General features: G+C 51.5%; 1 protein-coding gene across 2 annotated transcripts in view; it reads right to left on the reverse strand.

The window, feature by feature from the left end:
• The window catches only part of LOC140393742 (leucine-rich repeat neuronal protein 3-like), a 229891-nt gene that overhangs the window by 30512 nt on the left and 181105 nt on the right, over positions 1–18274 (reverse strand). The gene's annotated exons all lie outside the window — the stretch shown is intronic.

Genomic DNA, 18274 nt, shown 5'->3' on the forward strand with positions numbered 1-18274 from the left:
CAATTTTTCGATTTTACTGGCATCAAGGGGAATGGGGAGCAAACGGGAGTATGGCATTGAGATGGAGGATCGTCCATAATCATATTGAATGGCGGAGCAGGCTTGAAGGGCCGAATGGCCTACTCCTGCTCCTAAGTTCTGTGTTTCTATCTAATACATTTCATGTCCCCTGTGGTTGTTTTGTCAATCGCCTCGAACCTGTCTCCACTGGTTGCTAACCCTTCTGTCTCTGAAAATTGTTTCTCCTAATTTGCTCTGTCCAAACCCTTCCTCATTTTCGCCTTCTGTGCTCCAAGAAGAATAATCATCGTTTTTCTAGTCTCTCCACATAACTGAAATCTTTCATCCCTGATACCATACTAGTAAATATCCTCTGTAACCCTTGAAGGCCTTGACATCCTTTCTAAAGTGTGAGCATGAAAGATTTTGAAGGGGCTTGACAGCTTTTTTCCCTTGGCAGGTTTCCATGTGCGTCTGCAGCTGGACCTGGACAATGTTCAGACTCGGGCCGACATGCGGCAAATAACAATCATCCACACAAGTGCCAGGCAATGACCATCTCCAACAAGAGAGAATTCAACCATTTCCGCTTGACATTCAGTGCCATTACCATCGCTGAATCCCCCACTAGCAACATGCTGGTGCAGGCCATTGAGCCAGAAACGTAACTGGACTTGCCATATATAGCACAGTGGTTAGCGCTGTTGCTTCATAGCGCCAGGGACCCATGTTCGATTCCCGGCTTGGGTCACTGACTGTGCGGAGTCTGCACGTTCTCCCTGTGCCTGCATGAGTTTCCTCCGGGTGCTCCAGTTTCCTCCCTCAAGTCCCGAAAGATGTGCTTGTTTGGTGAATTGGACATTCTGAATTCTCCCTCAGTGTACCCGAACGGGCGCCGGAGTGTGGCAACTCGGGGACTTTCACAATAACTTCATTGCAGTGTTAGTGTAAGCCTACTTGTGACACTAATGAAGGTTTTTATAGATAAATACTATGACTCCAAGAGTAGGTCAAAGTCTGGGAATTTTGCAGCAAGTAACTCACCTCCTGACTCCCAAAGCTTGTCCACTATATACAAGGCACAAGTCAGGAGTGTGATGGGATACTCTCCACTTGCCTGGATGTGTGCATTTTCAACAACACTCAAGAAGCTCAACAACATTCGGGACAAAGCAGCCCGCTTGATTGGCACCCCATCCCACCTTCAACATTCACTCCCTGTACCACCAACGCACAGTAGCAGCTGTGCGTGTACACAGCACTATCAGAGAGAAGAACAAGGGCAATAGCTGGGTGGGAATACCACAATGTTCTCCTTGAAAATGCACAGCACACTGACTTGGAAATACAACACTATTCCTTCATTGTGACTAAGTCAAAATCCTGGAAGTCCCTTCCTCACAGCGCTGTGGACCTACACCACATGGACTGCAGCAGTTCAAGGCAGCTGACCATCAGCTTCTCAAGGTGGAATTACAGATGGGCAATAAATACTGGCCCAGCCAAAATAAAGGACACCATTCTGGTCGGCCTGCAGCCTGTGTCACAGTACAGGGAGGGATGGGGAGTAAAGACATTAGGTGAGATACAAGTAGTTTAAGTGGAGGTACTAAATAATTTGGCATCACTAAATGTCAACAGGTCACCCAGTCCAGACTGCACGCATCCTACATTGCTGAGGGAAGCCAGGGTGGAGACATCAGAAACTCTGATCACAGTGTTCAATCCTCCTTGGATACAGAAGTGATTCCAGAGGACGAGAGGATTGCAAATGTAATACCAGTGTTCAAAAAGAGGGGAGAAGGGTAAACCTGGTAACGGTAGACCAATCAGCCTGGTGCCAGTGCTGGGAAATGTACTAGTGTGGTAGATAGATCTGGGGAAGTGGAGGTGCAGTGGTTTGTCACTGGACTAGTGATGCAGACACCCAGGGTAATGCTGTGGGAATATGGGTTTGAATCCCATCAGGGCAGCTGGCTCGCTTTGCGACTTTGTTCCCATTTAGCTGAATCACGCCTGATGGAAATATGGGGTTGGATTCTCCGCACCCCGATGCCAAAATCACGTTTGGCGACGGGGCAGAGAATCCGTTTTCACGCCCGGCGCCGGTTTCGCAATTCTCCGCCCTCCAAAAATCGGCGTGCTCGTGGATTCTCCATCCCCAACCGGCCTCATTCCTGACGGTGTGATTCTAACATGGTCCCACTGTCCGCGATACTCACCTGGCGGCTGTGGGCTCAGTCCAAGGGGAGGACCGATCGGCGGGCAAGGGGGGGGGGTTCATTTGGGGCTGCGGGCTATGTGTGCGGGGGGGGGGGGGGGGTCTTGGGCGGGTGAGTAGCTGATGCAGGGCACAATGTTGCCGTTCCAGGACCGCGGGCTGAGCCTGCCATGGAGCACGGCGAGGTCGCTAAAGGCCGCCGCCATGCGCATGCGTAGCCCTGACCCGGAAATGCGGGGGTCCGTATTGGCAGCTAGAGCTGTGAGCTCTACGACAGCCTGCTAGCCCCCTGCAAGACGGTGAATCTGTGGCCTTTTGAGGTCAGTTTTCCTGGCGTAAAACACCAGAGCCGGGATTCTCCGATACCGCGGCCAAGTGTTGACGCCGGAGTCAAAACCGGCGCGAGCAACGCTGGCATCAATGGGCCTCCAGGCCCAGTAATTCTCCTGTTCGTTGGGGGCTAGAATGGCGCCTGAGTGCTGTGCACTGCTCCGGCGCTGAAAGCCGGCCCTTCACGGCCGGCGCAGGTCCGTGCATGCGCGCGACGGCGTGTCCGCGTAGGCACGTGGTTGCCGTCTCCGCGCCGGCCCCTACGCAACATGGTAGAGCCCTACGGAGGTCCGGTGCAGAGGAACATAGGCCCCCCCGGAATGAGTGCGCCCGCCGATCGGTAGCCCCCGATCGCGGACCTGGTCACCATGGAGGCCCCTCCCTGGAAGCCGGATCACCCCGCCCCCTCACCAAGACGGCCCCCGCAGCCAGAACGCTGAGGTCCCGCCGGGTGGGACGATATGTAAACCACGGCGGCGGTACTCGGCGGGCACTTGGCCCTGCGAGGGCGGAGAATCGCTGCGGGTGCCGCTTTCAACGGCCCCCAACCGTTCCTGCGGCAACCGCGCGGGTGCGATTGGAGAGTCGGCGGCCCAGCGTCGGAGCGGTGTGGCTGGATTCTCACGACCCCCCCGCCGATTCTCTGACCCCCCCGCCGATTCTCCGACCCGGCGCGGGCTTGGAGAATCCCGGCCCACAGTTTTCACGATGGCGTGGGGACATTGTCCCAAAAACGGAGAATCCAGCCAGTCTTCCGAAAGGCTTTTGATGAACTATCACAAACATATCGGGCGGGATTCTCCCGAATCCCCGCGATGGCCCAACACCGGCGTAAACAGTGGGGCGAACCACTCCGGTCTCGGGCTGACTGGAAGTTGCGGAATCCTCCGCACATCCGGGGAAAGGCCGAAGGGCCGGCTCGAGTTAGCGCATGTGCTGAACCGCCGGAGTATTCTAGCGCATGCACAGGGGGTTGTCTTCTCCGCGCCGGCCATAGCGGAGCCCGACAGAGGCCGGTGCGGAAGGAAGGAGTGCCCCCACGGCACAGGCCCACCTGCAGATCGGTGGGCCCCGATCGCGGGCCAGGCCGCCGTCGGGGCCACCTCCGGATCCCCCCGCGCCCCGCCCCGAGGACAGCACCAGCCGGCCTACCAGCCAGGTCCCGCCGTGTGGGACCATGTCCAATCCACGCCGGCGGGACTGGCCAGAAACCGACGGCCGCTCGGCCCATCAGGGCCCGGAGAATTGCTGGGGGGTGCCGCTGCCAACGGCCCCGACCAGCGCGGCGTGATCCCCACCCCCGCCCGAAAACCGGTGCCGGAGAATACGGCAGCCGTTGTTGGAGCGGCAGGGCGGGATTCACGCAGCCCCCTGAGGATTCTCCGACCCGGCGGGGGTTGGAGAATCCCGCCCTTAATACAAGCATGTGGAATTAAAGGATGGCGATAACCTGGTAGACAATAGGCTTCCTTTCAGATCAATGTGGTTAACAGAAGTTTTTCTGATTGAAGAGAGGCCTGCAACGGCGGTGTCCCTCAAGTTTATTGGATTCCTGAATTTCTACATCGGGGCACAGAATACAAAAAACATTTGCAATTACCTTTAATATCCTCTGCTGGGATATTGTATCGCATTCAGGACACCACACTTTAGGAAGGATGTTAGAGCCCTGAGGATGTTACAGAGGAACTCTACTAGGGCAATACCAGCAATGACAGACTTCAGATACGTGGAGAGATTGCAGAAGCTGAGATTTGTCGTATTTTGTGCCTCAGAGATATGCAGAGATGACACCAGTTTCTATGTCCAAAAGGTGGCTTTACATACAATGCTTCTGATTTAAGCATAGGCTGCCAGCTCATTTTTAGCTTCCCTTCCTCAGTGGCCATTCTCATGGTTGACTAACAGCACAGAGAACAGTCAACAAACACATAGAATCAAACCATGAACAATTGAATGTGACAAGAGCGTTCTCCTTCGAGCAGGGAATATTAAGGGGAAGCTGGTCGAAATGTTCAAAATAATGAGCTTTTTGATAACGTAAATTGAGAAGCTGTTTTTCCTCGGCCAAGTGGATTGGTACCAAAGGTATTAGGTTCTTTATTCTTTCATGGGATGTCCAAAGCCAGTATTCGATATAAATGGCAACTTGCAAAAGCACCTGATGAGAAATTTAGAGATTTTATTTTGAGCAGAGTGGTATTAAGGGCAGCACGATAGCACAGTGGTTAACACGGTTGCTTCACAGCTCCAGGGTCCCAGGTTCGATTCCTGGCTTGGGTGACTGTCTGTGCGGAGCCTGCTCGTTCTCCCCGTGTCTGCGTGGGTTTCCTCCGGGTGCTCCGGTTTCCTCCCATAGTCCAAAGATGTGCAGGTTAGGTGGATTGGCCATGCTAAATTGCTCTAGGTTAGGTGGGGTTACTGAGATACGGGGATAGGGTGGAGGCGTGGGCTTAATTGGAAGTGCTCTTTCCAAGAGCCGTTGCAGACACGATGGGCCGAATGGCCTCCTTCTGCACTGTACCTTCTATGATTACATGATCTCAAATACACTACCTGAAAAAAGTGACGGGAGCAGATTTCACAGGAATATTCAAAGGGCAATTAGATATCTACTTGAAGAGGACAAATATGCAGACTATGGGGAAAATGACTGGACTGTGGGCCTAAACCAAATGGTTCTTTCAAAATGTCAGTACAGGCTCGACAGGCCGAACGGACTCCTTTGGTGCTGTAAGATTTTATGATTCACCTGTAAGTGTGTGAACTTTGATCGTGCCGAAGCATATTTAGAAGTCAACTCGATTGAGTCCGATTCCTTCCCTCACCCAAACTTTAAGTCCACTCCACTCTGCGGGGAAGCAGTGGCTTAGTGGTATTGTCACTGGACTAATAATGCAGAGATCCGGGGTATTCCCCTGGAGACCTGGGTTCAAATCTCACCACGGCCGATGGCAAAATTTGAATGAATAAAATCTGGAATTCAAAGTTTAATGAAGACCATGGGTCGGAGAATCGGCGGGGGCTGGCGTGAACCCTGCCCCCGCCAGTTGCCGAATTCTCCAGCACTGGAGATTCGGCGGGAATCGCGCCGTGCCGGTTGGCCCGTGATTCTCCGGCCCGGATGGGCCGAAGTCCCGCAGCTAAAATGCCTGTCCCGCCAGTGTAGATTAAACCACCTACCTTACCGGCGGGACAAGGCGGCGCAGGCCGGCTCTGGGGTCCTGTGGGGGGCGCGGGGCGATCTGGCCCCGGAGTGGTGCCCCCACGGTGGCCTGGCCTTTTCCTTCCGCCTCGCCACGTTCTCCACATGGCGGAGGCGGAAATGACTGCGCAAGCCTTGAGCGGCCGCTAACGCTAACGCATGCGCCGCCCGGAGATGTCATTTCCGTGCCAGCTGGCGGGGCACCAAAGGCCTTTTCCGCCAGCTGGCAGGGCGGAAATTCGTCCGCCACGGGCCTAGCCCCCAAAGATGCGGAGCATTCCGCACCTTTGGGGCGGCGCGATGCCCAACTGATTTGCGCCGTATTGGGCGCCAGTCAGCGGACATCGCGCCGATACCGGAGAATTTCGCCCCATGAAACCGTTGTTGATTGTTGTAAAATCCCATTTGGTTCACAAATGTCCTTTGGGGAATTTTGTCGTCTTTACTCTTCAATGTTTTCCCGGATGGGCAATCCAGAGACTGTAAAAAAAAAATTAAAGTACCCAATTATTTTGTTCCAATTTAGCGTGACCAATCCATCTAACCTGCACATCTTTGGGTTGTGGGGACGAGACCCACACAGACACGGGGAGAATGTGCAAACTCCACACGGACTGTGTCCTGGGGCCGGGATGAAACCCGGGTCCGCAGCGCCGCGAGGCACTAACCACTGCGCCGCCGAGTCGCCCAGCAATCCAGCGACTTACGTATCCCATGAACAAATAAGAATGAAAAAAATCCTAGCTGTAGTTCACGAACAGCTCCTTCATTTAATGACTCAGTTCCAGGGTGAGTCACTTAGGGAGCTGGAAAAATATTTTTGCAAATTGCCCACAAATTGCTCCTGAGAAGAGTTTGAGTTGGTGTGTGTGAGAAAATTGAAGCTATTATCTTTTTTCACGCCCTAGTGATGAGGTTACAACCTCTACGTTGTTTGAGATTTCCTAAGGAGCATTGGTACATTACATTGCAGCCGTGCCCCATTCCTTGTCACATTTAGAAGATGGAAAGAACGTTGGCCAACTCTCCAGGCGTGCCCCGCACTCTCCAAGAGTTAAAGGTTAACCTCCAGGTGAATTTAAGCCTGCCAATCAGGAGTAAAATCATAAGAGGTGCTAAAAACTGTTGTTTCTTCCTTATTTTTCCCGGAATAATCCAATTTTTCTCTTCTTGATTATTTCATTTTGTTAATTGTAAAAATGTTGGAGGCAGGGACTGACCGACAGCCAACAGGCAACCAATCGGGTGGAAGAGGCATGCAAAGGCGGGGCATCATGATGATTGATGTGCTTCGTGCCCAGTGACAGGAGGGTGTGTTGCAAACGAGTCAAAGATCACGTGATTAGACCCTCTGGAAACATGTCCAACCGAGCAGCCTATCAGAAGCCGTGCTCGAAGAGAACTCAAGGGATGGGAAAGCTGTGTTGGCAATTCACTTCTAGAGAAAAATAGAAGTCCCACAGGATGCTGACATCTTGGGGTCAGTCAGGGGCAGATGCTTTAAATTAGTTTCCAAACTTTTCTCTGCACTGGATTGCGTAAGACTGAAAATAAATAAAACAAAGTTGGACATTATTGATTTCCATTTTCTGGCTTAATGGCTGTTGCTAACTTTCCATTGGTCCAATTGCTCTGTTTTATTACCTTTGCTCTCGAGTCGCCAGGTATCTTTATGATACCGCCACGAGGTTCAAGTCCGAGTAATGATCAATAACCCAGTACACCGATTCGTAAGATTCAAATCAAAGCACATTTATTATACACATTAATCGCTACTCATGCACAAATTCTACGTCTAAGCTACTTCTACAACTAACATGCCTGTACTTAACTTCGGACTGGCCCACCAGGTCAGGGGAACAAATGGCCTTTCGTTCGGGTTCTGAGTCTGCGGGATTCGAAGTTGGTACAGATTGGTAGCTAGGAGCGCCTATCTCGTAGCGAGCGTTGAATTAAGACTTACTTCTGTCGGTGGTCACTGCACCGGTCACGGTCAATGTTGGTTCACGTTGCTGGGTGACCCGGGCAGGACGAAGAGGTGACGAGAGCGATTTGAATTTGGTGCTTAACTCTTATAGTCCCCAGGGGCTTCCCGCCTTTTGGGGCGGACCCTGTACCTGGTCCCAAGTGATTGGACTTTGTCCCAATCGCTTGGTTCGATTTCTCCAATACTGGAGCGGTTCCCTGATCGATGGGCGGTCTTGAGGTGTTCGTTCACCTCCTTTGTGTTGGCTCCTGCTGGCGCCGGGGAGTCTGGCTTTGCTTTGTGTGTCCAAAATGTTACTTATTGTTCCCGGGGATTGCTCATCAGTATGTAGATGGCTGCTACATTGTTATGCTGATGGTTGCTGGTATCGATGTTGTCTGGCCTTTTGCAGAGTTAAATACACAGCAAACCTGCACCTGCTGGTTTCTGTCTATGTTGGCTGACTTTCCCATCAGCCTTTGCCGTTCGCCATTTTAAATCGGGAGCTGGCCAATTTAGGTGGCTACATGGCCCACATTGTATTTCTATTGCTCTTCCCTGCAAATATTAATCAGCCTCGTTCTTAATTGTAACAATCTCTTTTTGCCATTCGCACCTCATCGACATTAATCTTTTGTTTCATTACGAACACTCCCTTCTGCCATCCTCTCTTTTGCCATTTAACCTTTCCTGCCCTCTACTCAACCACAGTGTGGAGATGCCGGCGTTGGACTGGGGTGGGCACAGTAAGAAGTCTTACAGCACCAGGTTAAAGAACAACAGGTTTGTTTGGAATCACTAGCTTTCGGAGCGCAGCTCCTTCATCAGGTGAGTCTCCCGATGAAGGAGCTGCGCTCCGAAAGCTAGTGATTCCAAACAAACCTGTTGGACTTTAACCTGTAAGACTTCTTGCTGTGTCAACCACAGTCCTATAGCTCCCATGAAGACCACAGGGGATCATCGACTGATCTCCCCGTGGGCTTTGTAGAGTACGAGTTGCCGTATTGAGTGGGCGGAAGCCTTGTCCAATAAGGCCTCGCTAGCGAGACCTTAAATACTGCGACGCAGATCCAGACACCCGGTGTTCCCAATGGTCCCGGGATTGGGACAACAGCGTTGTACACCACAGCTGCGCCTTCTTTTATGTTCACGAACAAACGTTTGTTTTGCCCAGCCTGGCTTCCGCTGCAGTTATTATACATGGGCATCTTTTTTTGTTCTTTCTTTACCTTCCCCTTTTCCCGACCTCTGTCCTTGCTTCAAACCTGTTACACTTTTGCGAGATCTAATTGGAGGTTTTCAATCTGATGTACTTGTTAGGTGAATTGGACATTCTGAATTCTCCCTCCGTGAACCCGAACAGGTGCCGGAATGTGGCGACGAGGGGATTTTCACAGTAACTTCATTGCAGTGTTAATGTAAGCCTACTTGTGACAATAAAGATTATTATTCATCAGTTATTATTGAAATGTTTTGACTCTATTTCTTTAGATGGTGCCTGACCTGGTGAGCATTTCCAGTGTTTCTCTCCCATTGAAATGTATAAAATACTAGATGGTGTCATGATATGCAGGCATGCAGATAATGATATACAGAGCGGCACAGACAAGCAGCTAATGAACACAGAGAACAGGACATGACCAATGAGCAGGCAGGACACTCAGGGGTGGTATCTCACTATAAGACACGAGGCACTCACACTCCGCCTCTTTCCACTGATGAACATCTACAGAGTGAGTCAGGGTGTATATACAGTATCACACCTCCAGCACGTAGCTAAGAGCTAGTCTGGTTCAGTCAGACAGAGTAACCACACTTAGGTTAGCAGAGAGTCGAACTCATAGAGAACTGTGCTAACTGTGCTACTGGTTCAATAAATCAGATTGAACTAACGTCAAGCTCTGGAGTATCTTTTGGTTAAAGCTGCATCCAGTTGCAGCCTGTGTTATCCCAGAGTACATAACACGACAGAGGGGGTGGCAGGTTGGATGCTTCAAGGCTGTTTTTCCCCTGGCTGGAGAGTCTAGAACGAGGATAAGGGGCTGAGGATTTAGGACTGAGATGAGGAGCAATTTTGTCGCTCGATGAGTTGTGTGTCTTCAGAGTTCTCAGCGGATTTTCAGTTATTGAGTATATTCAAAACACGGGTTGATATATTTTTGGACACCAAGGGAATTGAGGGACAGGGCGATAGGGTGGGAAAGTGGAACTGAGGTGGAAGATCAACAATGATCTTACTGAATGCTGCAGCAGGCTCAACGGGCCTCTTGCCCAGTCCTGCTTTGATTTCTTTTGTCCTCTACTTAATTCACACATCTGGGTCAGAGAATTGCTGGGGGCGGCGTGAGTCCTGCCCCCGCCGGCCGCCGAATTCTCCGGCACCGAAGATTTGGCGCCCGTCGGCGCCCCCCCCCCGCGGCGATTCTCCAGCCCGCGATGGGCAGAAGTCCCGCTGCTGTCATGCCAGTCCCACCGGCGTGAATCGAACCACCTACCTTACCGGCAGGACTAGCGGTGCGGGTGGGCTCCGGGGTCCTGGGGGGGGGCACGGGGCGATCTGGCCCCGGGGGGTGCCCCACGGTGGCCTGGCCCGCGATCGGGGCCCACCGATCCACGGGCGGGCCTGTGCCGTGGGGGCACTTTTTTCCTTCCGCCTCGGCCACAGCCTCCGCGATGGCCGACGCGTAAGAGACACCCCCCCCCTGCGCATGCACGGGGATGACGTCAGCAGCCACTGACACTCCTGCGCATGCGCGGACTTCCGCCAGCCGGTGAAGTCCTTTCGGCCCCAACTGGCGTGGCGCCAAAGGCCTTTCCCGCCGGTCGGCGGCGCGCAAACCACTCTGGCGCGGGGCTAGCCCCTCAAGGTAAGGGCTTGGTCCCTAAAGGTGCGGAGAAATCTGCACCTTTGGGGCGGCCCGACGCCGGAGTGGTTCCCATCCCGCCGGGACGCCCCGCCCCGCCGGGTAGCGGAGAATCCCGGCCCATGTTTTATTTCCACTGGGTTTTGGATAGTTGGGGATGGAGTTAGGGTCAGCTGATCAGGAATGCCATCCAGAAGGACAAGGGCATCAGACACATGGGAAGACCACCACCTGGAGGATCTTCTCCAAGTCACTCACCATGACGACGCGGAAATGTATCGGCCGTTCCTTCACAGTCGGTCGGTCAAAATGCTGGGAATGCCTCCCTAGCAGCACGGTGGGTGTACCTGCAACACTAGGGACTGCAGCGGTTCAAGAAGGCAGCTCAGCACAATCTTTCAAGGGAAATTAGGGATGGGGAATAAATGTTGGTCAAGCCAGCGACACCCACATTGCACAAGTGAGTTTAAAAAAACTCCCATCCCCGTTGACCTTCCATTGGTGGAACAGAAACTTCTGAAGCTTTTGATCCATCTCTCTTACACTCCACTCTCTAAAATCTCTGGGATATTCTCCCTTGACTCTGTATTCTACAGTCCTGTGAAGTACTTTGAGATATCGTATGTACGCGAGCAGCATGTAGAGGAGCCATTTGATAGCAATTCAGATATGTGTCTCTCAGTGCCTCATGTCATTGAGGACGTGCTGTCCCTCGATGTGTATCTTTTTTTATCTTTGGTAATGAGGGATGGGCAGCAAATGCTGCCAATGCTCAGATCCCACGAACAAATATCAAAAAAGGCTTTTATGTCTGTGGGACAGCTGCCTGCAGGAATGATCAAACGGAGTCAAACAGATATGCTACGCTTATTTTTAAGAGTGAGATGGATGGAAAGTAGGTGATAATTTTCATCCACTTTGGATGATTGATCTGCCCTCAAGCTTCGGTCCCTTCTCCCTCTGTGTACACTTCTGCCGCATTTTCTGTTTGTCTCCCTCAGAAGGCCAGGGGTTCGAGTCCGACTCCAGGAACTTAAGTGTGCAAAACCTTGGCCGCCCCACCCGCTGAGGGAGGGCTGCACCTTTGGAGGCACTGCCTCCCTGAGGTGATATTAAGCCGAAGTCTGGTCCTCACCAATAGATCCCGGGCCGGATTCTCCATTTCGTGACGCTGGAAATGGGAACCGCGATCGGGCGGAGAGTCGTGCAAAATGGGGGAAAAAAATCCGTTTTGCGCTCAGCGCCAATTCCGACGCCATGCTCCTATTCCTCGTAGGCGGCGATATCGATGTTTGCGCCCCAGGCTGGCAGATCCATGCAAAACCGTCAGTTGCATAGAATTTAATGTCATTAACGTCTTGGGCACTTCATGCTCCAATCCTTTGGGGCTACTTACGTGCTCCTGGCTGTTCACACTGCTGACTGCTCTGAATGCACAGAGAGCCCCAGGTCATTTGGAAGCCTACCCAGGCAACCCCTCTGGACACCCTCTTACCCCAGCTGTATCATCAAGGGTTTGGGCGTGGTCAATCGGGGGCCCACCAGGCGTTGGCACTCCTCAGCAATGCTGCCCCCACTGCAGAGGAAGGAGGGGATCAGCAGAGCTCACCCCAACCAGAGGAAACCTGCACTGTGGCCTTTGGAACCCTCCCTGGCACATCGCCCCTCTCAGGGCAGGGGCCTCACCAGTGACCCCCACCTTTCAGAATCACGAGCTGTCTCCTCCTGGTGAGGTTGGCAGCACTGACTGCCTCAGCCAGGTGCTGTTCAGGAGGGCGGGTCCGGGTGTGCGGCCTATCCTGGGAAAGGAAGAGTCCCTCCAATCCTCGCTGACATGGAGCAATGATTGGTCTACCTTGGACTCCCAAACTCGTGGAGGGGCGCGCGGGGGGGAGGGGGGGGGGGCGGAGGTTGCAGTTCTGCTCTGAGTCATCTGTGTAGCTGCAGTGAGTGTGTGGTAAGTGGAGCGCCTAAAACAGCTCCAGCTGCCAGGCTCTTTGGCGCTACTTCCGGTCACAGCGACTACAACGCCCGTCAGGCAGGGAGTTACTCTCAATTCACGCCGGCAGAGTGCTGGTCCATTTGCAGGTCCTGACTCGCTTACCGAATACAAGCCCCAACAAGAGTGCGAATCGCACACTCTTCATTCCCGACGGGAACACGTAGGGTGAGATTTAATGGAAAAAACAGAGTCCCATCGTGTGCGCGTTTAGTGGAATGTTTCCTGCAGTGCCGAGAATGATCCTGCTATTAAACGGGATTCTGCTTCTTTCTCGGGCCTCGGGAGGAACGCATCGCCGAAGCCGCACTTAGACTCATTTCCTGCACCCACGAGCTCAGCTTACCATTGCAGGAAGGGATCAGGGCACCATTTTTAAACAGTGCACCGATCTCTCCAACCCCCACAGCAGCCTCCGGACCCCTCCGATGCCCCAACTTACCAATCAGGGGCTTCCTGAGCTCCCCTGCCTCCCACCTCAGAAGGGCAGGGCACCCCAGGCCCGATCGCCGGAACGGGCAACCTGGCACACGGGCAACTTGAGCATTATAAATTTCACGCGAGGCTGCTTGGGAGATGTATTGGCCTTGTCGCGTCACTGGGTCCTTCCACGGCCCTGATTAAACAAAGGGCCTGATAAATCCCTCAGCCAGCGTCGGTAAAACATTATCCGGCCATTATGCCAGTAACTGATGGAAATGAGGCTATGACAGGTGAGGACCTTGAGAGGATTGTTATCACCAAGGAGGTAGTGATGGACAAGCTAATGGGGCTAAAGGTAGACAAGTCTCCTGGCCCTGATGGAATGCATCCTAGAGTGCTAAAAGGGATGGCTAGGGAAATTGCAAATGCACTAGTGATAATTTACCAAAATTCACTAGACTCTGGGGTGGTCCCGGCGGATTGGAAATTAGCAAACGTGACACCACTGTTTAAAAAAGAAGGTAGGCAGAAAGTGGGTAATTATAGGCCAGTGAGCTTAACTTTGGTAGTAGGGAAGGTGCTGGAATCTATCATCAAGGAAGAAATAGCGAGGCATCTGGATGGAAATTGTCCCATTGGGCAGACGCAGCATGGGTTCATAAAGGGCAGGGCGTGCCTAACTAATTTAGTGGAATTTTATGAGGACATTAACAGTGCGGTAGATAACGGGGAGCCAATGGATGTGGTATATCTGGATTTCCAGAAAGCCTTTGACAAGGTGCCACACAGAAGGTTGTTGCATAAGATAAAGATGCATGGCATTAAGGGGAAAGTACTAGCATGGATAGAGGATTGGTTAATTAATAGAAAGCAAAGAGTGGGGTTTAATGGGTGTTTCTCTGGTTGGCAATCAGTAGCTAGTGGTATCTCTCAGGGATCAGTGTTGGGCAGATGGAATACAATGTTGACAAATGTGAGGTTATCCATTTTGGTAGGAATAACAGCAAAAGGGATTATTATTTAAATGATAAAATATTAAAACATGCTGCTGTGCAGAGAGACCTGGGTGTGCTAGTGCATGAGTCTCAAAAAGTTGGTTTACAGGTGCAACAGGTGATTAAGAAGGCAAATGGAATTCTGTCCTTCATTGCTAGAGGGATGGAGTTTAAGACTAGGGAGGTTATGCTGCAATTGTATAAGCTGTTAGTGAGGCCACACCTGGAGTATTGTGTTCAGTTTTGGTCTCCTTACTTGAGAAAGGACGTACTGGCACTGGAGGGTGCGCAGAGGGGATTCACTAGGTTAATCCCAGAGCTGAAGGGGTTGGATTACGAGGAGAGGGCTTTAGAGAGGGTGCAGAAGAGATTTACCAGAATGTTGCCTGGTATGGAGGGCATAAGCTATGAGGAGCGATTGAATAAACTCGGTTTGTTCTCACTGGAACGAAGGAGGTTGAGGGGCGACCTGATAGAGGTATACAAAATTATGAGGGGCATAGACAGAGTGGATAGTCAGAGGCTTTTCCCCAGGGTAGAGGGGTCAATTACTAGGGGGCATAGGTTTAAGGTGAGAGGGGCAAGGTTTAGAGTAGATGTACGAGGCAAGTTTTTTACGCAGAGGGTAGTGGGTGCCTGGAACTCGCTACCGGAGGAGGTAGTGGAAGCAGGGATGATAGGGACATTTAAGGGGCATCTTGACAAATATATGAATAGGATGGGAATAGAAGGATACGGCCCCAGGAAGTGTAGAAGATTGTAGTTTAGTCGGGCAGTATGGTCGGCACGGGCTTGGAGGGCCGAAGGGCCTGTTCCTGTGCTGTACATTTCTTTGTTCTTTGTTGTTCTTTGTTTTTGAGAGGTTGAGTAGACTGGGACTGTACTCGTTGGAATTTAGAAGGATGAGGGGGGATCTTATAGAAACATATAAGATTATGAAGGGAATAGATAGGATAGATGCGGGCAGGTTGTTTCCACTGGCGGGTGAAAGCAGAACTAGGGGGCATAGCCTCAAAATAAGGGCAAGTAGATTTAGGACTGAGTTTAGGAGGAACTTCTTCACCCAAAGGGTTGTGAATCTATGGAATTCCTTGCCCATTGAAGCAGTAGAGGCTCCTTCATTAAATGTTTTTAAGATAAAGATAGATAGTTTTTTGAAGAATAAAGGGATTAAGGGTTATGGTGTTCGGGCCGGAAAGTGGAGCTGAGTCCACAAAAGATCAGCCATGATCTCATTGAATGGTGGAGCAGGCTCGAGGGGCCAGGTGGCCTACTCCTGCTCCTAGTTCTTATGTTCTTATTATCACATTACTGTTGGTGGGATCTCACTGTGTGAAAATTGGCTGCTGTCTTTCCTGTGTTTCAAAATGACGACATTTCAAAAGTAGCATGTGAAGTTCTTTTGGGTGCCTTCAGGTGGTGAAAGGAGTTGTGCAAATGCAAGTCTTTTGTTTTTCTAACTCATATTTGCATTAATTTCCATTAGGAGTTCTCCTAATTGCTTATCATAACCTCGTCTTGGCAAAACCCAGAAAATGGTGCCAGGGGGAATATGAGGAAATCAGTTACTGAAGTCTGCACTTATCTCTCTCTTCTTATTAAGTTATTCTGTTACCCAAGCAGGGTTTTTTTTCTTCCTTCATGCACAGTTTCCCACTGGGAAGGTAAGATTGTGAAATTAATACGTATATCTCTTTAAGACTACTGTTGCAATTCTCTGCTTGTGTCTCTTCCACTGACCTCCTCCTTCCAAAGTGTGAAGCTTTTTTGTAAGTTGCCATCTCTCGTGCTCTGTATCCTTCTCTCTCTCTGGCTCTCGATCCCCTCTCCTTTTCAAGTCCCACCAAATAAGAGAGGAGAAAGGTTTTGATGCCCCAAATTTTCTGAGTGTCACAGTCCAATCCAGGTTGGCTGATCAGGGGCTATAGCTGACCAGCAGGAGACTCGGCCAGAATCCAGAATCATTGCTGTCCTGTCTCAGAGTCTATGTTTATCAGCTCATCAAGAAAAGGGGTGGGTTGTGATGCACTTTGTGACCACACTCTACAGGGAAATTGAGCAAAGATTCGATAGAGGTTTACAAGATGATGAGAGGTTTAGATATGATAGACAAAGATTAGTTCACTGGACTAATCCCTGGGATGATGGGACTCTCTTGTGAGGAAAGATTGAGGAAACTGGACCTGTATTCTCTCAGGTTTCGAAGAATGAGACGTGGTCTTATTGAAACCTGTAGAAGGTGACAAGGTATGGAACATAGAACTGTACAGCACAGTACAGGCCCTGCGGCCCACGATGTTGTGCCGATCTAGTCTGAAACTAAGATCAAATCAACCTACTCCCAATCATTCTAGTGCACTCCATATGCCCATCCAATAACCGCTTGAAAATTCGCAAAGTTTCCGACTCCACTACCATAGCTGGGAGTACGTTCCACGCCCCAACCACTCTGAGTAAAGAACCTACCTCTGACATCCCTCCTATATCTCCCACCCTGAACCTTACAGTTTTGCCCCCTTGTAACAGCTGCATCCACCCGAGGAAAAAGGTTGCTGAAGGTAGATGCAGATAGGTTTTCTTCCCTGTAATTGGTGAATCTGGAAACAGGGGACACGGCCCCAGAATACGGGGCAGGCCATTTCGAGATGCCAGGGGAATGGGAGGGGAAACTGTTGTTATGCAGAACGTGGTAATAACCTGGAACGTCTTGCCCATGGAAGTAATGATTTCAAGAGGAATTAGAGGGGCACTTGAGGGGAATAAACTTTCAGGGCTTTGGGGATAGAGTGTAGGGGGGGGGGGGGGGGGGGGGGGAGGGGAATGAGACTGACTGGATTACTTTACAAAGAACCAACATGAACTCAGTAGGGCAAGTGGACTCCTTCTGTACTTTCATGATTCTACACGCCCCCATGGGCGACATAGCAGCGAACAACCGGTCAGCATGAGCCAACACTGTGGGAGCTTGCTTTTCACATAGGTACATATCTCAAGGAATCTCTCAGAGGTATGAAGAAAGATGGGTGCACCCAGAGGAATATGGGGCCAGACTAAGGCCGGGATTCTCCCTTCTGGAGACTAATCCCCCACGTCGGCGGGAAAACCGGCGTCAATGACTCCGGCGTCAATGGGACCCCAAGGTGAGGAATTCTCACCCGCCTAGGGGGCTAGGTGGATGCTGGAGGGGTTGGTGCCGCTCCAGCTGGCGGCGAAGGGACTGCGCGAGTTTGTGCATGCGCGGAACCGCCGGCGTGATTCCGCACATGCGCAGACCGGCTTTCGTATTTTGGCGCATGCGCAGGGGGTACTCTTCTCCGTGCCGGCCATGGCGGCGCCCTACAGGGGCCGGCGTGGAAGGAAGAAGTGCCCCCATGGAACAGGCCCGCCCGCAGATCGGTGGGCCCCGATCACGGGCTGGGCCACGGAGTCGGATCCACCAGCGTCCCTGCAAGGACTGCCCATGCCAACTTACCGGCCAAATCCCGCCGTGTGGGACCATGCGTAACCCACGCCGGCGGGACTGGCCAAAAACAGATGGCCGCTCGGCCCATCAGGGCCCGGAGAATCGCCGGGGGGGGGGGGGGCGCTGCTAACGGCCTCCGACCAGCGGGGCGTGAGCCCCGCCCCTGCCCGAAAAATGGAGCCGGTGAATACGGCAGCCAGTGTCGGGGCGGCGGGGCAGGATTCGCGCCGTCCCCCGGGGATTCTCCGACCCGGCAGGGTGTCGGAGAATCCCGCCCTAGTCTGCTTTCAATCAAACACTGTGGTCCGTTTAGTTTTGTTGCTCAGCTAATGGCCCTGTATACAGATCTTACCTGTTGGAAGGAAACACAGCATTTCCTTTGGTGAGATATGAAGTGAATTTGAGTCCCTGAAATTTAAATTGCCAGCGAAGGTGAAGGAATTTGGGCATTTTTGAAATTGAGGAGCATTTCTCCCATGATAATTGCCAATTATCTTAAGTTTATGTCCTTTTGGTTGCTGACCCTCTCATCGGTAATGCCTCCTTTCTTGGTGATCAAGCAAAGATGTTAATTTGGTTTCTCGTCACAGATGTTGCCTGACCCGCTGAGCATCTGCAGAATTTTCTGTCTATATTTCAGATGGTTAGCATCCTGTGCATTTTGATTTTGGTGTTAGGGAGGTGAGAACATTTTTTTGAACATTGCGAGTGGAATGCATTGCTTAAATGGGTGGTGGAAGCAGATTCAATAGCGATCTGTACGCTGGAACTGATCAAGGAAAGATTCATGGCGTGATTGGGGAGCGGG

Source organism: Scyliorhinus torazame, chromosome 17 (genome assembly GCF_047496885.1).
Source record: "Scyliorhinus torazame isolate Kashiwa2021f chromosome 17, sScyTor2.1, whole genome shotgun sequence".
Lineage (NCBI taxonomy): Eukaryota > Metazoa > Chordata > Chondrichthyes > Carcharhiniformes > Scyliorhinidae > Scyliorhinus > Scyliorhinus torazame.